Genomic DNA, 26,726 nt, shown 5'->3' with positions numbered 1-26,726 from the left:
GGAAATGCTTCAAGCTGCTTCAGAAATGGTATTCCAGAGATACCTCCATGAAGTCACAGAGAATGGACCATTCTAAAACAAGAGAGGACCTGACCATATATATTATCTGAAGAGAACCTTGTTCAGTCTTGAAGAAACCCAGGATAGATGGCTAACTGTGGTGCCTATTAGCACACCAAACTGTCTGCTTGGCCTCCAAGCTCACCTAGCCCAGAACCTTTGCTTCCCTACCCCAGCTTCTTCTCCCAGTATAACCCTACTGTTTCAGTCACACACTCTCTTGGAACACTCGGTCTTCCTCCCTCTCTCCTTCACTGTCTCCATTCACAGCCTGGTTGAGTCTGCTGGCCAGGTTAGATCTGCTATTTTCTCTCCCCCACTCTGGACCCTTCTAGTGCTTCTGGCTGTTCTCTCCCACATACCCAAAGTAAAACCTTCTCTTCCCCCAATACCTTGGAGCAGTCATGTCCTCGTTTCTTTTTCAAACCTGATATACAGATCTACTGAGGAAACAGAACAAAGATGTAGATAACTGACTCTTTTTTTTTTTTTTTTTTTTTTTTTTTTGGTAACTGACTCTTGTATTGAGAGTGAAGCGAGCCTTTACACAGAGAATGTCCACAGTTATTAACAATATGCATTTACTTACCAAGTTTATACATTAATAGCCAATTTAAGCTTTTGAAAATGTGTGTCTGCTTGGTTTTGTCTTGTGTTCCTGTACTTATCATGTGAGGAGAGTCATGAGAACAGAGCAGTTAAAAGCATGGGCTTCTAGCCAAGCTGGTTGGAGTAGGATCCAGGCTCTGTCACTGACTACTGTATAATGCAAGAAAGTTAATTACACTTCCTAAGCCCCTTAGTAATACTTTGTGCCTCTTAAGACGACTGTGAAAATAGAAGAGCCAATTATGAACACAACACTTAGCACAAGCTGTCATGTAACAAACACTCAACCATTCCAGGGGCAGTTTTACCTTGAAAGGTGTGGCAGAATATTGGGAATATTTATCCTTAATTTCATTTCTGATTAAATCCAGCTACTTTCATTTCCCTTCTCCCTTCTTATCTGTCCTTATCCCCTTTCTTGAGGCTGCAGATGCCTGGCCTCCAGGCATTGTTAACAGCAGAAATGCAAAGGAAATCACTACCTTGATCCTTAGGCATAGAGATTCTAAAGCAGATTTTATATCCATCTATTCTAGAAGGAGGAGTGTCCCCTCTTTTCCCTCAGCTCCTGAGGTAAGAATCCCATTCCCAGAAGAAGTAGGGGTGAAGGGGGCATATAGCAAATGGAAAGTCAGTTTTCAGGCTATGAGTTGCCCTTCAGAGATGGACACATGGGAGGTATGGAAGGCAGGATGCATCCCTGGAGGGCTATTGCAGTATTCTGACATTTAAGTGCCTGTGCCAGGGAACTACAGGAATCCTTTAAGTGTCTCAAGGACATTTTGGGTCAAGTACTCAAGACCACAGCAGCATAAGATACATCAAGAGATTACAGCCAGGCTAGGGTGAGATAAAAAGCAAACTCTGTAACACCAAAAGAGAAAGCCAGAAGGGTGGAGATAAATCGCCTGTGTGACCCTGTATGTTCTGAATTGATGGAATATATTTTAGCTGCCAGGCAGGATGAAAACTTGAGGCAAACATTAAGTTCCATTAAAAAAAATAATATAGTGGTGCAATTGTAATTCTGAAGTTTTAGTCTAAGCATGTGACCTGTAAGATTCTTTCCAGCTATGGAGGAAATGCTGAACAGATTCCTCTCTCTGTGCTGAATAAGTGCTTCAGTGATTTGGGTGTAGGTGGGGCTGGCAAACTGATGGCTAGATAAAGTCCTGCTGTAGCTAGAAGAAGGACCATGAAAGAGCAGGAAGAGACTAAGGATGTAGATGTCTTTATGAAAGATAGATAGATAGATAGATAGATAGATAGATAGATAGATAGATAGATGATAGATAGATAGATAGATAGATAGATAGATAGATAGATAGATAGATAGACAGGGGCATTTTGGGCCATTTCTTATTCCTTAAGTTAAAGTTCATTGGCAGAAGTAAAGGACAGGGCCTCATGCCTGGTGTACCTTTCATCCTACCCTTCTCCCTCTCTATCTCCTCCTCTTCTTTCTCAGCATAAAGGGATTCTATGTTCATTTTCTTGTGCCCTAGGTACAGGGTCTACACTGAGCCCTTGCAGAGTGAGCCCAGCAATCTGAAATGCTTTTGAAGCCCCTAGCACAAAGCTCACATTCATCACTAGGCCTCACCATGCTAATTGCTAATACTGATTAGAACTCACTGTAAACCAGACACTGTCACCAACCATGACACATGCACAGACACCAACCTCTCCTCATCCCTGCAACATGGGTATTAAGGAGAGTTCCTTTTCCAAGGAAAGGAATGTATCCCAAAGGGGTCAAGGTCACTCTCTTAGAGTCACCTAACTAGCTTGGCAAGTGGACTACAAAACATGGGGTTCTGAGTGAAGCTCCAATGTTTGCCACCAACAATCCAGCTCTCACCTAGGCCTATCACTTCCATTACTTATCTGATCACTAATTCAGCAAACCCTACCCTCCTGTGTGCCAGACACTATTCCTCAGAAGAGGATAGCCAGGTTTTTCCTGGGTACTGAGAGTCTTTGTCATGGGAGGACCTGATGTCTAGTATCACCTGCAGCCTCTAGAACATATCTTATCCACATTAACCTCAGCTGTGTAATGCTGTGCACAGTCTAAGCATCTTTGAAGGCATTTTAATGCAGAGTAAGAAATTACAATTTAGTGGCTGCAAAATAAGTCCTCAGCATTGGGGTATTTGTTGTTGTTTGTTTGTTGTGCTATTTTGTTAGTTTGTTTGTCTTGTTTTGTTCTGTTTTTGAAACAAAGTTTCTCTTTGTAACCTTAGTTGTCCTGGAACTCATTCTGTAGAACAAGCTGGCCCTAACTCAGAAATCTGCCTGTCTCTGCCTACCAAGTGCTTGGATTAAAAGCATGTGCCACCACTGCCCAGCTCAACATCTGCATTTTACAATGTCTGCAATGACCTCTCTGACAGTAGAGAGAACCAGAGCTGGTCCTTGATGATGCTGGAGTGAGGGAGAATGAATGGATTTTGCATACATCTCAGCAGGACCCTTCAAGATTAGCATGCATACTTAACTTACAGGGAATTGTTGGGACAGGCCCATGTATGACCCCTTCCTAAACTGTTAAGGGTCCCTTGAAATGCCTGTGTGGATACAGCCAACCCACCAGGAATGTGCTGCATACCTATTTACCTCAGCCAGGTACCCTGAACCTCTGGCAGAAAAGAATTGTGACTTACTGGAGAATATGCAGAGAGTGTCTTACTTGTTGGCAGAAGTCACATAAATCATTCCTTCTCTATACCTGACCTCTCTTTTAAGTGGAGTAATGCCAGCTTGAAGGGCAATCTGATGCTCTGAAATCTGTATAAAGTATTGTCTGGCTTTTAGAGCTACAAGGAACAAACTCCTGGTCTGGAGAAATAGGAGAGATACTAGCAGAAGGGACCACAAAACAACCTCTGAAACAGTAATCACATCAATAGTTACTAGGGCTAATGACTATTTTCTAGCATTCTTAAGCCCATAAGGGATTTGCTTGTATTTTGAAGCCTCCTCCTCACTTGAATGTAGATCCCTAATAACAGGGGTGTGACCTCTGTCTACTGTAAACAAAGTGCCTTGAATGAGTAGAACTAGACATCAAGTCATTGCTTGCTAAATATTTGTTGAATTAATTAAATAATACTCTTGCTATGTACAGTCAACCCACATTTAATTCTTTTGATAACTCTGATGAGCAGAGATTATGGATACTATTTAAAAATGAAGTTGAGATGGGTTACGCTATTCTTCCAAATTATGTCCTAGCAAAGTATCAGTTTCTGGTTTCATTCAGCCTGCCATGAAAGCTATGTCATTTCTGCCACTGTCATGATCTAGTCGGATAAAGAAAAAAGTTATAAAGCTGAGGATGGTGGATGATATTAAATTATTAGTGCACACGACTTACATTCAAATGCTTACAAGTGCAGTCAACTACCATTGAGTGCAAATTGAAGAAGGTACCCAGCTCTCATGCTCCCCAGAGAAGATTAGAAGACAGAAGCGCAACTCCTAGTGATAACAAAAGTTCTTGTAGTGTATAAAATACACTTTTTCAGGAGAGACTTTCTAAGTTACTTTGATGCCTATTCTTGGTTGTCAACTTGACTATATCTGGAATTAACTAAATCCCAAGCAGCTGGGTACACCTGTGAGGGACTTTTCTTGATTAAATCCTATGAAGTTGAAAGACCCGCCCTAAATCCAGATCTTTGGAGGTGGGAAAATCCACCTTTAACTGGGCCACGCCTTCTACTGGTATATTATTTAAATGACATGGAAGAAGGAAAAGCTGGTTCTTTGCCTGCTTGCCCTCACTCTCGCAAGTTCCTTCTTTCACTGGCATTAGTGCCTACTTCTTCAGGATTTAGAGTTTACTGAAGAGCAACTGAGACATCAGTCCTGTGGACTTAGCCCCTAGTGTATTACTAGATTTTCCATCAGAAGACAGCCATTATTAGACTAGTCAGACCATAACCAACAACTCACTCTAATAAGTCTCATATACAAATTTCTATCTCTGTCTCTCTCTGATGTTCTTTTCTGTTAAATGTAATTTTGGTAGCAGAGAAACTCAATTCGCATCTAGAAGGTCACCTGAGTGACTATGGTCACAGAGAAGACTCTCAGTAGAACAGAGCTGATCTGGTACCTGGACTATGGCAAGTGAGAATGCTTACTCAGTTCAAGTGTAAATGTCTTTTATTCGTAACCAGGCTCATCCAAAATGCATGCAAAAAGAAATGTCCAACAAGTACCAAAATCCGGCCAGGAAAGAGGAGCTCCAAGAACTAGCCTCTAAGACCTGAGCTGGCTGGCATCCAAGAGACTTCAGGCCTAAAGCTGGTTATTAACTGACCAATAACATCATACGAAGTGCACATTTACAGACTTAACTTGGAACTGGTGATATGCATCTGGCCAACTTAAAAGGGTAAAATCTGAAAGATCAGCTCAGGTCAAGCTGAGACTTGGATGGAAGATTAACAGGTATGTTTTTTTGTTACATATCTGAGTGTTGCTGTTACTGTTATTTTAACCTAGAGCTATGCTGTCCCCTGTAGTAACAAAGCACCCACAATTGGGGTTTTCCTTTAGGGTGACCACAAGTTCTTACTGAGTCCCAGAAACACATGTAAATATTTTAATCAATTTACATTTAAATTTAAATAGTCACTCTTGTCTAGTAGTAAATGAATTTAAAGGACTCTTAATAATTGCTAGAAGGGTCAACTTTCCTAATAAATCTGATGGTAAGTCGAACCCAAGTAAATTTTAGTCTAAATACCTAAAATATTGGTTATCTGACAAAACTCAGAGAAATGTACCAGTTCAGTGCTTCATAAATGATAAAATATAAGCCAGTTTATGAAGAAAAGATGAGTTATTTATATAGATGTACGCATCACTATAATTAACACATTTATTTAATTCAACCACATATCCTGGAGACCCTGTGAGGCAGTGGCAAGCTTGTGCATCTCCATGTTATACATGAGACAGTCAAAGAATGTTAGCACATCAAAGGTCATCTAACCCTGACACGGGATAAGGCAAAAGTTCCCAAAAACCATGACTTTTGAACTGGTTCCTGCAAATGAGTAGACAGTTAAATTATAGAATTTCAGGCAGGATCATCTAGGAAGAGCAATTGGAGAAAGAACAAAAGCGTCAAATGAGTGTAGGGATTGACAAGTAACTATGCTTAACAACATTATCAAGTAGGGGTGTGGGTGGCAAGGGGTGGAGGAGTGAACCATCAGGGTGGCTACCAAGGCATAGGTCAGACTGCCAAATGCACCAAAAAGATTAATTTAAATTTTCTAGTGATGTGAAAAGCTGCACATGTTGTAGCAGAGACTGTTTCAATGAGACCATTCCATGTACAAAGAGAATTGCTCTGCATTTGTGAGGAGTCATGAAAGTCCATGGCAAGACATGATAAGGGGTAAAAAGATTGTCTTTGGACAGAGACCTAGAAAAGACATTGTTTCTTATAAAATTTGAGTGAGAGGCAACAAATTCCTGAATTAAGTTATAGTATGAAATTTTAAAAAATAATGATTTTAAAACTTTATTGAATAAATCAATATGAATTAAAATAGAAGGGAGATTATTAGAGGATAGAGAAAATGGTAACAGAGTCTAAATATGAGCATAGCACATCATACATTTGGATATGTTTTCAGGATGAAACCCATCTTCCTTCACAATAAATATATGCTAATACTCATGCTAATATTATTTAATAGCAAATGTTACTGGCTTCAATGATAGCTCAAGAGTGGATGACATGTGAAGAAAAGATTCAGAGACAAATCTTAGGTTCTAACCACACTAACTTCAGTAAATAGACAAAGAAGTTACGGAGGAAATAACTGATGGGGAGGCTTTGGCAGTTGATTTGGAGCTGGAAATCTGGGCTTCCTCTAAAACTGCACAAGCCCACCATCTCAGGAGAGAGATCTAATCTTGTGAGGTACATGTGATGGTCATCAACATAAGACAGCACTTGAACCAATGGTATTCCAATGAGAGTAGAACCAATGAGAGTAGAAAATTGATCTTGATGAAAACAGGAGTAGAACAAGAAAAGTTAGAAGCCGAAGCTCAAGAATGGGGCATGGAGACATGTTCAAAGCAGAAAGAAACTTGAGAGATGATTGATTTGTAAGAAACTGTTACTCGAGGGAGTCTGGAGTGAAAACTAGAAGTTCCAGTTGCTTTGAATTCATCCCTACAGACCTTGCGGAAGACCTCTACCTGAAGCTACCTCCCAGGTTAGACAGTTCCCCCAGAGAATGCTTTGTCCTCTATCCACTGGTGGAGAAAATTTGCTTTTCTCTTTCTTGGTCCTCTAGAAAAGTCAATCCTTCACTGTCTTCCCCCTTTCTCCATGAAAACGATGTCTTTCCTACCTTAATAACAACAACCAAATTAACTACTTCTGGGAGAAAGTTCTAATAAGACAGGCACCATAAAACAATGAAATCAGTAACTTTTCCTTAACGTCATAAAACCCATGGCATTCGTGGTGTCTATGAATCGATGACAACACTTGTCACTCATCAGCACCCTGGACTCTGCTACCCTGCCAGCCCTCTATCTGATAGACCTCCCTAATATTTTCTACATAGTCCTGTATTTACAACCCAGGGAAGATGGTCTTTGTTGGTGAGAAACTCTATCCTCTTTGATCTCTAAGTTTTACTTGCCCCAACAGCTCTTCCTCCAAGAAGTTGCCTTTTAAAGCAGCCAACAATGAGCCCTTGTTCATGGATAGAGGAGATGACAGGGCAGAAGAGATGGCTGTCACTAACCCCAGCAACCTGAGTTAGATCCCATGGTGATAGGAGAGAACTAAATCCTGAGAGCTATCCTCTGACAGACACACATGCACTGTGGACTGAATACATGCACACACACACACACACACACACACACACACAGTCAAGAGAGAGAGAGGAAGTGGGGGGAAATAAATATATTTTTAAAGGAGAAGATGGAGAGCAGCCAATAAAGAAGAAAGTTCTCAAATGATAAGGGCTGAGAAGCATCCACTGGATCTGACATTTAGAAGATAATGTTAACTTTCTCAGAAGCATTTTTAGTGGAATCGACAAGTAGAACAGAAATAGGAGGGCAAGGAACATGCAGCAGAAATAGAATTATTGAGAGTAGAAAATCCAGAAAGAGAATCACTCAATTTTAAACAATAGTCTTTCTGGGTCTGGGTTACCTTACTCAGTACAATGTTTGACAGTTCCATCCACTTACCTGCAAATTTTATAATTCCATTTCTCTCTACAGCTGAATAAAATTCAATTGTGTATGTATAAGTACATTTTCATTATCTGTTCATTAGTTGATGGACATCAAAGCTGTTCCTCTATCCTAGCTATTTCTAATAGAACAGCAATGAATATGAATGTCTCTGTAGTAAGATGTACCCTCCTTTGTGTATATGCTCAAGAGTGAAATAGCATGTTATATGGTGTATGCATTTCTACTTTTTCTTAGAATGAGCCACACTGCTTTCCATGAGTGTAATAGTTCACACTCTGATTTTCTTATTCTTAGCCATTCTTACTGAAGACAAAATCTCAGTTTGATCATGCATTTCCATGATGGATTAGGATGACAAATACCTTTAAAGATATTTCCTATCATTTATGTATATATAATCCTTTAAGAAACATTCTCTTCTGTTCCATATCCTTCTTAGTAGTTTGAATTGTTTTGTTTTATTGGTGTCTAGTTTTGTTTAATTCTTGGCTTGTTCTAGGTACTAATTCTCTGTCAGATGTGTGGCTGGCAAAGATTTTGTCCCTATTCTATTGGCAAATATCACACATTCTTATTCATAGATGGATTGTAATTGTTAATCTTTAGATTTGTGTACTTAAGTAGGGACACATGGTGAATCCAGGAGACTTGAAAGGGGTCACTGGTGGAGACAGGGAAGAAAGATCTTAAGGGAGAGAGGATAAAAGAGTACAGGTTATATGCAGGGGAAAGATGGAGTAATGAGGAGAGAGGTTTACATGGGGAGAGGGATAGGGGTAAGACAGAAGAAGACCTAGGGAGGAAAATCTAACAAGTTGTTTGAAAAGCCATATGGAAACTTATGATTATATAAGCTAAATATGTACATGGGTGTGGGTGTGGGGGTGGTTGAGCATATGTATATACTCATTCATCTATACATATATATTAGTTGAGTTGGAGTCATCCTACATAGATGGTAATGATCATCCCCAAAGCAATAGATTGCTGAATACAAAGCCATGTGCCAAGTATAGGTTGCCTTGACTCATTAGTCATGGATGCGCCAGAGACACCCAACATCATAGGCTCTTTCATTTGCACTTGATTTCTCTGCCAGGCTTTGATGATAAGACCCTATTGATGAAGACAGCACACACTTTGGTCACAGAATTGGGAGATACCAAGTTGACACTGACTATAAAGTTTTCTCCATAGTGATTGGTTTTAAAAAAATACTGGAAGATGCTATGCAGGCTGTGGCAGAAATATCATCAATGGTCTTACTAAACTGTGAACCTGTGAGCTATAATAATGTTCATGGTAGTAAGATAGTCCTAGGAATTCAGTCGTGGCAAATATGTTGTGGTACAATGGCTTTCTAGTTGGATTAAAAGCCTACACCACATGAAAAGACACATACATGGTATTATAAATCCAGCCAAGAAAGATGGTTTGTAGTTCACAGCCCACAGGGTAAACTTACTACCATTATTTTACTAAGTGGATACAGTATTGAACTACCTTCTAGATCTGTATCTCTATACTCATATATTATTGAAGCTCTTTGTGCAATGAATGACAATTAGCACAGAAACTCACAACTAGTCAAAATACAGAGAATAAGTGTCTACGGAATGCTCAGGCACAAATGGCATGTCTGTATCAAGTGCTTCTGCCAAGTTTCTAGGGACCATGTTAGAAGAGTGTCAACAGAAATAATCTAAGGATCAGAGTTCAAGGGGGACTGGAGTGTAGCAATTTGGGACACAGCAGCACCTTTTTTCATGAACTCATATCAGCACTAGTTGCCTGCTGCTGACAGTTGACAGCTTCTGGAGTTGGAAGAGTCTGGTTCCTTTAAGGATATATAATTCCTCTTGGTCAACCACCATTCTCCAGTAGATGACTCATGAATATATAGGCAGTATAAACTGGATTCAAGGAGTTATCTTTTTAATGCAATACAGGAAATTGAGGGAATGTGGTAGGATAGATCAGGGGAGAGTTTGTGATAGAAGTTGGGGTGAATGTGAGCAAAACACATTGTATTCATATTTCAATTTTTCAAACAATCAATAAAAGTGTATTTTTCAATATACTTTCTTAAATAATGAGATAAAATATGTTAAGAAAGTAATAGGCAGATAGCTTTAATTTCTTATATATCTTTCTCCTTTGTTTCTTTCACTCTTTGAAAAATAACATATAGAAGAAAATGAGAGAGGTGGCATATTGTTAATAATTCATCTGGCTTGGAACTCATTGTTTGAAACCAGATTGGCTTCAAACTCAACAGAAACAGTCTGGCTCTTTTCTCCATGTGCTGTTATTAAACGTGTATACCACCATAGCTGGCTATGTTTTGTTTTATATAAAAACATACAAAAATTAAAACTATTCATGAGGATAATATGTTTTAGTGAACAAACCTTTAGCAAAAGGATTACTGAAAAAATATAGAGCCCCTGGCTGAAATCACTTTTAAAGACATATCTGAAATCAGAGTGTTCAGTTAGAAGACATGTCTTTTTTAAGATATCTCTCTCTCTCTCTCTCTCTCTCTCTCTCTCTCTCTCTCTCTCTCTCTCTCTCTCTCTCTCTCTCTCTCTCTCTCTCTCTCTCTCTTTCTCTCTCTTCCCCCTCCACTCCCCACAGTTTTTGAGACAGGATTTCTCAATATAGCCCTGGTTGTCTTGGAACTCACTCTGTAGACCAGGTTGTCCTTGAACCTACAGAGATCCATCTGCCTCTGCCTCCCAAGGGCATGTTCCACCACTGCACAGAGAGAAGAAAGGTCTCACACTCATGAGGGATGAATAAAAGCCAGAGGAGAGAGTTGATGGGCCAGGAACCTCCAGGACATGAATGAGAAGGTTAATAGTAGGAGGGAAGATTAGACTTGGAACACAAGAGTCACATTGTTTTTGTATGCTTGAAAAGAAAAGGTGGACATCATTAAACTTATGGGTGTGTTCATATGGTGGAGAGGAACTAAACCTTTTAACTTGCTGAACTTCCAAAGTATGGAAAGTACCAGGCTCTGAAAAGCTTAAGGTGACAGACTCATCAGAAGGCTCTTTCTAACAGTCAACACTTCAATATCAATTTGGTTGCATATGTGGGAGTGTTCCTCTAGTGGTAGCCGACCCTTTATTACTGCTGCCCCATAGAATATACTGACTATCACCTCCTGGGGGTCTGAGCTAGAGTCACAAAGTTAAGCTGTTTCTTGATGCCTGATACAAGACACTAAATGAGACACTAATTGTACTTTAAAGACACTAATTCCCACAGTGAAAAGTATAGCAATAGTTACTACAATTCCAAGATGATGAGACAATCATTTTGTGGCTGAGAAAAGAATGCTGCAACTGTATTTTGCTCCTTGGTGTTTGTTAGAATCTGTCAAAATCAAGCTTCTGTTTTGTCCATGTGATTGCTGATGTCACCTGCATCACTGTAAGACCAGGAAGAGCAAGACACTTCAGAGGTTTCATAAGTGTGAGATGGTGAGTTGTGAACATATCAGCATTTACTAAAATTAACATAGAGTGCCATAAAATGGGGTTTAAATGGGTGGACATTTCTTTTTCATAAGAGAAAATAAGTAATACTTAGAGTGGTGTTCAGAATACTTATGTTGGCTTTTGTTGTTTCACAAATATAACAGCAATTGTAAAGATGAGAAAGAAAATTCAAAGGATGCATCTTCTCAGTTCAATACTCTATTAGATCATATAAGTTACTATTTGTGGATCAGTAAATGTGAATAATCACATAACTGGAGCATAAGTAAAATAATTTCCCCTTCTACTGATTGCTAGTCATTTACAGAACACTATGTACTCTCCATATTTTTATTTAAAATAATTCCTCAAATAAATGTAGAATAATTTATTTAGCCATCCCTATACTGCTGAGTTTACTTTTGAACTGATTAAAAATCATTCTATACAGAGAATTTTCTTGTGCTTTTAAGTAATTTTCTTAGGAAAATGTTTCTTGCATGAAATTAATGGGTTAAGAAGGCCCTTCTTTGTGGTATGTGTGTGTGTGTGTGTGTGTGTGTGTGTGTGTGTGTGTTTGTGTGTGTGTGTGTGTGAGACCTGTGTTCATGCAAGTCCATGTATGTGAACACGTGTATATAATGTGCAAGGAGGTATATAAAGACCTTTAGGGACCACAAGACAACTTTGGTGTCATTACTCCATAGATGTCTTCCATCTTGGTTTTTGCGGAAGGGTCTCTCTCATCAGAAGTAGCCAAGTTGGCTAGTCTGGGGCTAGGTGAGCCCCAGGGAGCCAGCTTCTTCCCCCAATGCTGGATTATACGGTCATACCACAACAGCTAGCTTTAAATAGGTACCCTGGAAATGAAACTCAGGGCCTCATGCTTGTTCAGCAAGGATTTTACCAACTGAAATATCTCCCCAGCTCCCTATGGACATTTTCTAACAACAAAGCATAACTATTTATTCCAGATTAGACATGGATGCTGTGGGCATTAGCTGAAAGAGAAAAAAGGTAAGGGAGGTGGGCATTGGAATGTTGCTATTTATATTTTGAATTCAATAGAGTTTAGCGTAGGAATGGTAATATTGGTAATGCCATAAAAGGCATAAATGCCTCTACAATCTGAAAGCAGTTTAAAGGCTTTTCCATATTTCACTTCTCTACACTGTCCTCATACTCTCTGTTCCTTACTATGTATTGGTCAGAACTCCTCAGGAAGCCTACACACCTTAAGATACCTAAACCACACTCTGTTGGGCTAAATGAACAAGCAGCTGGCAGGGCAGAGGGTGAGCAGCTATGCAAATTGTCTGTATTTGAACAACAAAGAAACAAGGAGACCAGAATCCAACCTCAACTCTTGTGTCTATTCTTTGACAACATGCCAAGTCAGCAGGGCTTAATGCCTAATAATCAAAGCTAATCCACAAAGCTCATGGGTGCCTTTCCAAATCTTAAAGAAATTGTTTCATGTTGAACTTCTAAAGTCAGAGTTTCTCAAATGTTGGCTTACTTTTGTTGTCATTCCTCTGAGCATGATTTTAAGCATAGCAACTTCATACACAGGACCTGAAAATTCTAAGCAACTGACAAGTGTGAGATCATCTGTGAAGGATTACCCAACCTCATTCATACATACCAGTATATACAGCCTCCACTAACAGAAACCTCCTGCTGTGTTTTCCCATTTGAAGTCTCCAAAGAATATTTCAAGTAGACAACTCCATTGAGAACACTCCCTGGTTTTTGAATGTCATAACGTGGATAGAGACCAGCCCAGGGAAATACACAACTTATCCTTCCCCAATCTCATGTAGCTATGCTTCTCACTGCAGCACCCTTGAAATAAAACAATGGCCTACATTCCCCAGAAGTTAAGTGCTGAATGTGTCATACTGCACTTATTTCCTACACCCCATGTCTTGAAAGTACCAGTTGTAGCCCTTAAGGGAAGTTTTAAAATCACTTGTTTTAAAGTCTCTTGTCTTTAATTTTTAATTAGATTTTTAAAATATTTGGTTTTAAATATTTTAAAATATTTTAATAGTTGGTTAAATCAACTATTTTGTATTAATTGAAAAACCAACAAAGACGTGGGATGTGGCTCAGTAAAAGAATATCCCCCAGGTATTAATGAGATTTTAAATATTAACCACACTCTCACACCACCACCACCACCACCACCATCAAAAGCCTACCGACTCATTGTACATTCAACCTTGTATTGGAAACTTTCCAAAGGGGGAAAATATCCACAAGTGGTAACAATAATGGGAATCAAAACAAGACATTCTTACTGGGGTTTTGGCAAACAAACCCTTCTAAAATGATCCTTTGCTTCCATTAGTCACACGGGACTCATGTGGCTCATGGGACATACATATACCTCTTTATAATAAACTGTCCTTTAATCTAAGTCCATTTACCTCTGGCTTGTCACATTTGTATGGACTATAGTTGTTTGCTAACTGGCAGAGTACCCATTTAGAATATAGGCAGTCCAGGGTCCCATCTGTAGTCCTGCCAAAAATTTTGAATAAAAATAAAAAGATGCCACTTAAATCCAGTCTCTTGAGTCATTGTTACCGAGTGTCTTCCATGTGGATGCATTTGTAAATAAAATTTCCATGGTTTTATCTTGTTAATCACTCTTTGTTAGACTGCTTTGCAGTGTCTCATGTACTAAAAATAACAAGCTTGATGAAAAGTTGTCTTAGTTAGGGTTTCTGTTGCTGTGAAGAGACACCATGGCAATTCTTAACATTTATTAGGGGACAGGTTCACCATTCAGAGATTTATTCCACTGTCATCATGACAGGAAGCATGGTAGCATGCAGATAAACATGGTGCCAGAGAAGTATCTGAGAGTTATGCATCTGCATCCAAAGGCAGCAGGAATAGTGACACTGGACCTGGCTTGAGCAACTGAAATCTCAAAGCCCGCCCCCAGTGACATACTTCATTTGCACAATCATACCTTCCCCAGTAAGGCCACACCATTTAATAGTGTCACTCCCTATGAGCCTATGGGGGCATTTTCATTCAAACCACCACAAAAAGTTATATTATTTCCTCCCCTCACTGGAGTTAATTTCATAACCAGATGTGATGCTTGGAAGGGGAACACCACAAGCACCTGACACCAGATATATCCTTGAGCAGGGTTGCTCTGAAGGCACAAGATGCAGTAGAAGGGCTAATCATAGTCTAATAACCACCTCCTGGAAATCTCACTTGTTAATAGGCAGCCAACCAGGATAACATACATGCACACAAATGTGTGTGTGTGTGTGTGTGTGTGTGTGTGTGTGTGTGTGTGTATGTGTATGCGTGTGTGTATGTGCTTGTAGACATGATGTCTCAGACTTTAGACTTAAAATTTCCCTGCCTCACCTTCTGAATAACTGGTCCTACAGATCTGCAGACCTGCACTACTATGTCTGGCTAAGATTCTGTTCGTATATTGTGTATATTGGCATATATATTAGTGGCAGATATGAGGAAAGACAGATGTATGCTAAGTAGATTGAAAAGAAAAGGTAAAATAGAATCCATAGTAGTATTTTGAATTTTTAAATAATGTTCTTTTATGTATACTGGAGTGTAAAGTTGCTGCTTCATCATCATCATCATCATCATCATCATCATCGTCATCCGTTTCATGGGTGTCTACTGACTCTCCCAGCATCATAACAAAACAGATGCGAAGCTCCTTTGTCCCCCATCATCTTTACTATTGAGTTTGGTATAACTTGACCACTTCATCTCTTTTGCTTCAGCAAAGTATTTCCACAATACCTATTAAGTTTATACTATAAGAACACATTGGGTAATAAGATGGTATTTTTAATTTGGGTTTTGCTTATGTATATACCTCTTCTATTATGTTCATAATCTCTGAAGCATCAAATGCTATGAAAATATGTCAATGTATATGATCAGAAAATGATGTTAAAATCAGACTGGACTTACTGAGACTGCCTGCATCTTAACTGAAGAAGTAAAAAGCAGTTTCTTACGCACGAGGTCTCTGTTTTGAGTCTTTAAACTAACATCTGCTCCTTTGCTCTGGAGCCCATGGTGAGGCAAGTCCTGGATAAATGTGGTTCACTGCATCTTTCCTAAAGTCCATCTTGTCTGGCACATCATAAATGTGTATAATGTAATGTCTACATTGTATAAATGCATATTACTTGTGTAAATGGATTTGGTGCTAAATATAACTACTTGGATATTGGTAGGAAAAGTGGCCCCAGGTGTTAAGCTTTTCTGCCCTGAGACATTCTTCAGTGTTCCTTCAAACTACTTCTGTGCCATGTGCACTGGTGGAGAGGAAAGGCCCAGGAGTCCTCTCAGAATAATTTATTACAGTTATGTAGCACCTATCACCTTGCTACTTTATGTAGGGCAGTGATTCCCAAGGTGTGTTTCATAATTTGCCAGAGTTTCTCCACAGAGCCAAAACTACTTAAAATAGTCTCAAAATAAAATTAATTTCATCCTTCATAATTCTTTAAAAATAAACATAGTTCCACAGAAGAATAGCATTACTAACAAACAAATAAAACATTCAACTTGTAGGTCTCCACAGGTATTGGTCACCAGGTTCTTTTTCCCCCAAAGTAGTTATTGACATTTTTTTCTTTTATGTAAAATATGTATCTTAAGATAAAATGATACATGGAATCTGTTTCCCTCTTAAAAGGTGCTCACAGGACCTACAGAAGAATAGAGACACCATGATATAAAACTTCAAGATTCAGATCCAGCAGTTACTTCTCATCAACACAGTTAAGACAGAATTCATTTCCATATGCATTTTGCCTCTTGATTGCATCAAGATTAGCAGTACCTGTGGGAATACCAGGTGCAAGCAATCCAATATATCCTGAAGTGTGTACAATTTTCCCTGTCCAAAATTTAGGTGGCCAACCATAGTGAAGTACCTGAGAACAAACTTAGACACTCTTACAGAAAACTACCATCCTTCCTCCAATACCCCCCTTCTTCCCAGGAAGTATAAATACTAAGTCTGATGCTTTAGAATATGAGAGACAGCAGGATTTTGGAATTTATAATAATGTGAGCTGTCATCCCAGCTCAATCTCTGTGTACCCTCAGTAATGTGTCTGGGTCTCTTCTCTCATTGAATGATGGGAAGGCTAAGCTCTTAGAACAGTTATGTGAATTAAATGAGGGACTGTGTAAAGCTCAATGTACACTTTGCTCTATCATAAAATAATGTAAATCATTTTAATCTTTCCATTTCAATTCTCATCATTAAAAGTACCAAAACAATGGCATTGTTCTGAATATTTTTAAGATAATCATTCATTTTGAAATTCATATTATTATAATCATTAGAAAATGAATTACTTTAGTAAATGGTACAGGATGCTTATGTGATTATCAGGACTGTGAATATTAGGTAAGTGATATTAAGTGCCAGTTCCATGAGGCAGATAACCAACAGCCTTTTCAGATATATCAGCAGAGACTTGATATTTGGTAGGCACCAAGTGTTGGTGTCTATGAAAACTCATAAAGTAAAGCACTATCTCTCAATAAAATGATATTAGTTGATAAGTTTTATGAAAATATTTTGGCCATGACGATGATGTTCCCAAGATGGGGAAGGAAGAAAAAACTATAACACATTCTCTCAACCACATAAGTTCATGACCAGAAGGCAGAAGTCTATAAACCAGAAGGTAGATTTCATCAAACACTAGAACTGCTAGAGTCTTGGCCTTGGGCTTCTTAACCATAGAAGTAATGAAAAATAAATCTGTTGAAGCCACTCTGCATTTTCATTATAGTTCCCTGACCAGCTAAGATAGAGCAATGTAAAAGTTCTGATGATTCACAATGTTATATATTATACATTTACAAAATATATGCATGTTTGTCAAAATACTAACATATGTAAAATATAGTATATAAAGTAGTATATATTACTGATAAATATATATCAGTAATTCAGAACTTGTTAGGGCAGACTTGAAAGTAAACAACCATGGTACACAGTAAATGTTCCCTCTACATTTGCATTCTGCCTTAAGCTCCCTTCTTATCCTTATTACTATAGAGACAAATGGAGTCTTCAACAGGACTGGTCAGATAATGATGGATCTAGGTCCCCAGTAGGCAGGTTCTGGTATGTTAAAATGCCTTGCACTTGAGTAGGTTTTCTTCCACTTTACATTCAGGAATTGGTAAGCTGAGCCAAGACCTTGTTGTTGGATCGCCCCTTCTTCTCTGTTTGACATTAGTGGTTATTACTTCCAGCCACAGAGCCATATGGCAAATGGCACATACTTAAGATTTAGGATCAAAAGGCAGTAGGAAGCACCATTAAGGACATGCACACCCCATTTCAACTCCACTAGATTTCTACATTGGGATGTGCTAGGAACTGGAACATTCAATCCCAAAGCAATACACTCTCCTCATTAATCTTTTGACATCTCCCCCAAAAGCCCTCCAAGAAGGAGAAATTATGAGACAGGGCACAGATCAGAAAAGATCACAGACATTTTGCTTGAAAATATTTTTAGCAAGTGTACAAATGTAATCAGTGAGATCATAAAATTTTCTATCCTGAAAATAGTTCTGCAAAAAAGAAATTGTCCTTCATATCTCCTTGATGTAAGAACTTCTATTTGGTAATCTAAAAGAAAAGTCAGATTTCTATATCAGAATAAAGAATAAGACATGAGTTGGTCAAGCATGTACCTTTTAATTTCACTCTACATTCTTCAGAACAGGGAACATACACTGAAGCCAAGCATTATGACTTTATGTTGAGCTCCCTTCCCATTGTCATACTTAAAGCATATTTTAAATTCCCCATAATTGTTCTGTAGTAACTGCACAAGGACCAAAGTGCCTATATTCTTTTTTATTTTGCAACAAATTCAGCTCACATTCAAGAGCAAGAGAGTATGAGAAGACCATTCTCCTAGATGAAAGGTCTTTTCAACACACTGTATTATATGCAAGGCATAACACTTTGAATCACATGTACCTACTCAGATCACCTCGTACTGAGAACCTTGGAGTTAGCATCTGCTCTTAGTTCCAAAGTCTCATTTGCCCATTCTGCCCAGAGTTAGCAGTCACTGCAATTTTAAAAGTAATATGGCTTGTACAGAAGAAGTAGAGCATATGTAAAAGATTTGGTAACAGAAAATATGTCCTTATGTTGCTGTTCCTCTAATGATGTGGGGTAAGTCACTTGCCCTTGATGTATTAGCTCATCACTTCTGGCCCATTGTTCCTGACCCATCTTTTGAGCACTTTCCTTCCTAGGAACTGAGGCTGGAGCATTCAGTACTCACCAAGGTTCCCCTTCATTACCTTTATCTTTGTATCCAGTGGCCAACTCTAGTTTCTTAAACTGACCCATCCTAATATTTTCAGGATTCAGTCTTTTCCTGATAATTGTTTTTTGGCTCATTGTAAATGTCAAAGGTACCTCTACCCATGAACGGAGTCGGCTAGGATACCATGAGCATTAGTGAAAAATAATCAATGGGAATCCCAAAGCTAACTGTTATGTTGACTTTGACTGTTACCGAGACAGCAATAAGCACTTAGAAAGGGTTTATATGAGCACCAAGTAGTCTGCTCTTCATTGGCCAACAGTCAGCCTGCATACAGATGTTGATCACACACAAGATTTTAATTTGAAATACCTAGGAGTTCAAGACAATAAACTAACACTGACAAATGATTACAGTACAAACTCAGTAAATAAATACAGAGACAGAAAATATAAAATGGAAGTTTCCCCAGTAATCAATAGGTACTAACTTAAGACTAGAGTAGTGGAACTAAGTTTGAATGAAAGTTGATTGTTCACTAAAGTTATTGGGCCTAATGAATATTCAATACAAGGAAAAGCAGACAGTACCTTGTGTACCACACCACATGAGGGAAAATACTCAGAATCATGGTGTACATATATGCCTTTTTACCAACTGCTTTCCTCATCGGACCCTCTCCCAAATTTTACCACACAGTATAGCCTCCTTTTGCTAATTAGTGGGTTCTTCTTTCTCCTACCCTTTGCCTGCCTTTTAACCCCCAATGATAGATAAAAGAGGAAACAGTACAGAAAAGACAAAAGTCAAAGTTATCTTTAGAATACTTCCTGCTGATTAAGGGCACTGAGTTACTTGGGACAAGTTTGGTCTTCACTGTCCTGATATCTATTCCTTCTTCTCTTGTCTTCTTCTTTGCACAGAGCAACTTAGCAAAACTTGACCGACAACAACCAATAATAAACAGCCAATAACCAATAACCCACCTTGCCTCTCAGAGCCTTAGCATTTATATATCCCCTGGAAACTTCCAGAATTCCCAGCATCACACAATCCCATAAACTATCTGCAACTAGCAAAATCATGGCCCTGACAGCACAAGGCAAATCATAGTCAACTGCTGTGGACAATCTGAAGCAGTCCAATATTCCACATCTTTGATTAAAATGAAAACACTTTCTTATAATGTTTTCTGTGCTTTTTCAGAAACCAAAATTCCAAAATTGTCACTACAGTACAGAGTGGCACCCCTGGCATGAGTTTATTTTAGTGATTTCAGACTGACTTACAGGAAGAGGCAACTAGGGATGAGACCTACAGAATCAAGATCCTTTATGCCAAAGCCTCAGGAGCTGTGGTCCAGCATGTCAAACACCTCATCCCAAGAACCCAATAAGAGTTCACTTATGAGGCCATGCTTCATAAAACCCATCAGTACCAGTCTTTGATGGAGATGAATTGTAGTTTATATGTGATTAAAACATTGTTAATGATCAGATGAAGATACTTGAGGCTCTGATAAGGCGAACTTTGAAAATGAGATGCTCCCAGAACCTCTGAAGTCTTAAGCACTTGTCAGTTCATGTTTTTAAAAAGCACATTAGTTCTAGCCAGTATCCATATAACCTTTCTCCTCTCTCTTGCTCTGTTTCCCTGGCAACCATTTAAAAGTAATGCAAAAGGCCCTGCTGTCTCTAAGAAAGCACAGAAAAGAAAAGGACAATGGTCTTATGCTCTCTCTCTCTCTTTTTCTTGAGGATTTTTCCCCATCTTCCCAACCACTTCCTCAGCAATGAAGGTTTCAGAGTCTCCGAGCCATTGCCCCTTGAATGTGTGACTGTAGGTAATTAAGGAGGAAGGTGTCATGCCAGGTAGAAGCAGCTTCTATGAGATTGTGGTTAGACTTTCAGGGTCAGCTAAGTGGTGTAGAGACTGCAGTGAAACTGTACTTAGTAGAGAAATACAGCAACAGAAGCTTTCATGAGGATCTTCCTGCCTTCAAACCTGGGATCCAAGCAGACATATCAAAAGATAGTGATACTGGTTGCCATCAGATGCTCAAGTAAATTTACACAGAGGTAACAGTTATGTAGGCCAAGGGTAGAGTCAAATCCTATTCAGCAGCAGTGGCCAATACTTTTTTATTTGCTCTGCCTCCCCAACCTCCTCCAAAGAGGTTATATATATGTTATATATATACATATATATATATTATATATATATTATATACCTGTATATATATATATATATATGTGTGTGTGTGTGTGTGTGTGTGTGTGTGTGTGTGTGTGCGCGCGCGCGCGTGTATGTGTGGAGAGAAAGAGAGGAGAGAGAGAGAGAGAGGATTTTCTTGTCTTGCCGATCATAGCCTTCCAGAATCCACGAAGCATACAGGGAGAAAATGGTGTTGTACAAGACTCCCCATAATGTTCAGGACAAAGCCTGAGTAAACAAAGGGCATACCTGGGGCCTCTCCTTCACCATTCTTGAAGAGTCTGTTTAAGACCCTTTGTAAAGAAAGCAAGCACAGGTGTGAGGCATGACCCACATACCAGGAACCATGTTAAAGGTCCCACACAGGTGATCTCTTTTAATCTCCTGCACACCTTTGTGACTAGAGGGGGTCTCATTACCTTTTGTGTTTCCCACTCTCCCACCTTCGTTATATCTTTCAGAAGCTGATCTTTATTCAGGGTCCAGCAGAGCCTTAGATCTGGGGTTCAAACCCAAGTGTCTGTAAAGTTTAAAAGGTCCTTTTTTTTTTCTAGGAGGCTGTGCTGCTGCCCTGTGTAGCCCATCAAGGCCCAAATACAGTGAGCAAGCCAGAGGTCAGGATCAGGGTTCCCAGGCAGAATATATCCAATAAGCCTCTTGTTATCCACCCCAGTAATATGATTCCCCAAACCCCTGTTCTAGAGTTTAACTGTATCCTGACTGATGCTGCTTCAATTATGGAGCATCTCACAATTAGAGCTGATTCAAGGTTTTATGTTGAGGTCTTTCAACAAGCTTGATACTCCAAAAAGCAATGAGACAAACTTGAGATAATGGACTACCTTTAAAAGGCAAAAACAAAGCCTTAGGTGATGAGTTGCTCCACCATCCACTGATTAGCTGGCTTTGAGCAAGATCTGGGCCTTGCTTTCCTATTCAAAGGATGGTAACAACAGGAAGACCTGCATCAAATGGCTAGGACAATTAAACAAAATAATGTAAGCAATGTGCATGTTAGAACCTAATTGGGATCATTACTAGCTCCTGGTACAATTTCAGTGTTGCTGAAATGGAAAAGTGAAATAATTCGAGGCTCCAAGTTTGTGGTTGAGAACATTGAGCAAAGGAGGAAGTGAAGATAAATGAGCACGTGGGAAAAACTGAGTAAGAAGGATGTTGGCATTTGGGGCAGAAAAGAAGTCCATATAGTTTAGGAACTGCAGGACTCATGGAAAAAGGTGTAACTTAGGTGTGTATACCTAAGTCAGTTGGTCAAGGAAGTATGAGAGGGTCTTTTGGGACTATGACAACAGACAAAGAACTGTAGGAGGGAGATGGGCCTGATTCTGGAAAGTCTTAAAGGTGGAATTTACTTTAGTAGAAAAGGCCATAGACTGTAGCAATTTGTCACATTGTCAAATAGGATGCCAACACACAGCATTTTTGGTTACTCAAGCACTCTGAGGAAATATAGTCCCATCACAGAAAACAGTGGATTCCAAGTAGAGCCCAGTAAAAATGCAATTCTGTATATCAAACCAGAATATCTTCTTTAGTCCTCTAATGTCCAGAAAGTAAGGACATGCTTCACTTTGTGTCTGAGGTGAAAGGCAACACCACCTCAGAAAATAGGCATCTGAAGAGAAGATAAAATCACGAAAGATAAAAGATAACCAGGTCATTCTCATTGATCTAGAGCTAAAAGGGTGTTAGCATCATCATCAAGACCAACTCATCCTCTGAAGTGGGGGTTAACACTGTGCTCTTTTATTAAATTAAGGATATATAATAGGGTTAGCAAGCACATTCTTACAAGAGTTAGCATCATACTACACCAAATGAAAAGACCCTGGTCAGCTTGAGAGATCGTCCTTCTACCCAATTCCCTCTGCTTTGCTAAAAACCATTAGATTATATATTCCTGGAGCTACCCCGGAAGTTTATTATCTTATATGGTCAATCTCTTCTCTGGAGGCTATGAATGTCTAGGTATCAAATTATTGAAGTACAGCAAACAAAAGCCCCCTTTGCCTCGCCTAGTTAATATGCCCAATTAAAATTACAGACCTCAACCTAACATGGGCTTTCCCTTTGTACTTTTGTAAACTGCCATTTTCCTATGTACCATGTCTCCTCCCTCTCCAGAGGCAGTCCTTTTTCCTTCGGGTACAAACACCCCTTACCCCTCTCCCTTACCCCTTTTTTCCCTCTCCTTTGTTCCCTTCCCTTTCTCCCTTGCCCTCTGTCTCCTGCCATTGTCCCTTATCCCTACCTTCTGTCCATCTGGGGCAAGTAAATCTCCTTTATGCTGAGAATTTGGTCTTGTGGATCTTGAGCTGATATTTTTTCTTTCACCAACCCTTTCCTTACTCCAAAAGATTCTTCTATTTTGGCCATCATATATGTTCTTTTATTCTTCAATTTTGAATACATACACAGAGGGGGGGGAAGAGAGAGAGAGAGAGAGAGAGAGAGAGAGAGAGAGAGAGAGAGAGAGATTGAAGACAATAGTTATATTGAGACTACCCCACATTGGTTCTCCCATGAATGTATCATATGATTGATCCTAGAATGTGTGTGAAACATGAATGAATCAACAAAACACTGAATAAAGCAATGTTGGAATTTAGTTGATATTACATGGTCATGTGGACCTACATCCAGCAGGCTTCATGAATTCCTATCTAGTGCTCTGTATCTTTTTTTCATCCCTTCACACATATTTATTGACTGCTTTCTGAAAAGTGCTGTGCTATGACTATATAGAGATCAGGGGCTGCAACAATGTATCCAGCTTCCCAGAACTTATTCTCTGCTTTGGGAAGTAGATACAAAAATTATATTAGAAGAATAACATTTATACATGTTTTCTTCATAGCTGAAGACATGACTGTGCTTGGGTGAAATGAAGAATACTCAGCAAGGGGAAGAGAACAATGAAGACAGGAAATAATATCTGCTGATCACAGCAATGGAGGAATTGTGCATCGTGCAAGGACCAACTGCAACCTAGGACTAGACTCTTCATTATAACAAAACAAAACAAAAAAGAAACAAAAGGCCCAACAACAACATAAAAGGAAACCCAATGAGAGTCTTTAAACTAGAATGAATGTGAGATACTCTCTGACTTGACAGAGTTGCTCTTCTCTGCTGGAAACATGTCTGATGGAGGGAACTATGAATGGAAGCAGGAAAATCAGAGAAAAGTGATCACATCCTTCAGAAAAAAAGTACTAGAAGAACTTGGACCAGAGTGACTGAGATGAGGGAGGAATAGTACTATGTGGATTTGAGGTTGTATGTGGCATAGTTCATAGACTGTCTTATTTGTCTTCCAGCTGTCAAACAAAAATCTGCTTAGTGAAATTCTAGAACCCAGTGGCTTTTGCAAAGCAATTAGATGAAGAGGCTAGAGTCCTCTTCAGTGAGATTACTGCCCTTATGACAAAGAGCACCCTTATGCTCTTACTCCTTTAGTTCAACAAGAAGACAGATGCCTGCAATCGGGAGGAAGGCATTCATCAGAGTTGGATTATGCTTATACCAGTTTCTCAGAATTCTGTTCTCTAGAATGGTAACATATGAATTTCAGTTGTTTACAGACACCTTCTTCATTGTACTGTTATAACTGCCTTAATTGATAGAGAGTACCCAACATAAAAGGACAGTCAAAAGTAGAACTCCTTTATGGCTGAACAAGAAGAAGATTGGAATTGTCAAGCAGAGAGACTTTGGAGATTAAAGCAGGAGCCGGTTGTCAGGGTACTAAAGTGGGTAGTAGAGATCATTTCAATCTAGAGACCCAAGAGGTTAAGAATTGGCAAGTCAAGTTTGGAAAACTTAAAAAAACTTTTAGACATTCAAACAGAAATGAACAAAAAAACTTTGGATTTCAGGGAAAATTGTGCGATTAACAGATAGTGCTAAAAGTCATGAAATTTGATGAGATAATCAGGGGGTCAGCATAAACACAGAAGTGGAGAGAATCAGACCTGGATGCTGAGAATTCTGGTGCTTAAAAATAAGAAAATCGGGAGCTCTCAATGAGGAAAAGCAGGAACAAAATCAGTATGTTATTTTAGAAACTGTAGAGACTCCATCTATTGAACTCTTTTTCTACCATCAAAGATACCCCACATCCACCTAATTAGATGAGAATATGTTCTCTATGCAATGACCATGGGAGGTTTTCTGGACCGATGGAACCATCTACCCAACAGCTTTAATAACTCACAAGTTATTTAGAGAGCAGGACATGGGAAGGGGACATTCCTCAAGGATCTTTGCAGGGGTATGGGTGTGGCACACAATTTCATAAGAACAAAACCTGACAATGGATCTGTGTTCCTTTGGTTGAAAAGTCAGTGTGCCCAGCCTTTTCCCTACATAAATGGGAGTGGGTGAATGGGTGGTGGAACACCCTCATAGAGGCAAGGGATGAAGTAGGATAGGGGGTTTCCAAAGGGGAGATCTAGAAAGGGGGAAACATTTGAAATATAAATAAAGAAAATATCCAATAAAAACAATGAGAAAAAAAGAAAGAAAAGAAAAGTTGGTGTGCCTTCTGTTACCAAAACATACTCCTCCATCTCTCCATATTGTCAATTTCATTCTCTTTGGCTTTGGGTCCTTTCTCTGAATAGCTTGTTGAGTATGTAGAGTATGACGGTGTCCTTAAGAAGCTCCTAATGTTCTCTGACCCTTAGAATGCAGACACAGACAACTGAGGGAGTTGGAGTACCAAATCCAGAGTGACCCAGGTCACAGCCTTAAAGGAAAGCAGATCAAAACATAGAGTACAAGCTTCTATCTGCATAAGGCGATTCAATGTAGGTGGAAGACAAATTTTTGTTTGTAATTCCCAGAGATCATTAGATACCTTAAAATTAACCACCTTTAGGACATTCCCTCAAATGCTGAATTTGTTGCCATGATATTAGTGAACCTGAGGCCAAGGCACTGTACAGAGTAAAGAGTCCACTTACCAAGCACATTCTGTTTTTATTCTTTTCTCTCTTGTGATGGAGAAAGCCACTTCAAATGCAAGATCTTGATTAATCCTCACTTCAAATTCAGGAAATGGGAATTATTGACCCTCCTTTCCAAATGGGAAACTGAAACTTGGGCCCCTATGTAACTGAGTCATAAGTCAGGCAACTATTAGATAGCAGAGCTGACTGTGTCCGAAGCCTGATGCTCCTTATTGCATCATGCTTCTGGATGTGTGAGCCCTCTGTCAAATTGTCGTTCTTCCAGCTATGTGTGTGAAGGAAAAGTGCCAGTCATTTTTATAGCTGCCAGAGGTGGGAAGTCTGGCAGACCTGTGTCTGTGCATCCGAATTGCTACTGTTAAAGATTTCAGAGCAAAACCAGGATCACTATCTCTGTCTGCTAGGGGTACAGACTGGGGATTTGACTATGGACTAAGTAATCACTGCACACACACACACACACACACACTCACATACTAAATTTAAAAGGTGCACTATACCATAGAATAATACTTCTCTAGAGACAGGATTCTTGCAATGAATCAAAGGCTAAATAGCTGAATCAAAGACAAAATAGCTGAACCAAAGGCCCCAGACTGTGGGCACAAAAGCAGGCTTGAAGTGAGCATGGTGGGGAGGCAGTGTTTATGTGCAATTTAGGTGGTAGATCGGTTTTATTAATTGTATATTTTGAAATTTGTTACCACTCACACCAAGTATCTTCTGAAAATGAAAGGGGGAGAGAGAAAGAGAGAGAGAGAGAGAGAGAGAGA

General features: G+C 39.3%; 1 protein-coding gene across 4 annotated transcripts in view; it reads right to left on the bottom strand.

Annotated features, from left to right (window-relative positions):
• Opcml (opioid binding protein/cell adhesion molecule like) overlaps positions 1–26,726 on the bottom strand; it is a 514,267-nt gene that overhangs the window by 308,120 nt on the left and 179,421 nt on the right. The gene's annotated exons all lie outside the window — the stretch shown is intronic.

Source organism: Mastomys coucha, unplaced genomic scaffold, assembly GCF_008632895.1.
Source record: "Mastomys coucha isolate ucsf_1 unplaced genomic scaffold, UCSF_Mcou_1 pScaffold23, whole genome shotgun sequence".
In the NCBI taxonomy this organism is placed as follows: Eukaryota; Metazoa; Chordata; class Mammalia; order Rodentia; family Muridae; genus Mastomys; species Mastomys coucha.
Note: the sequence above shows the minus strand (reverse complement) of the source record. Positions and strands in the feature narration are given on the sequence as shown.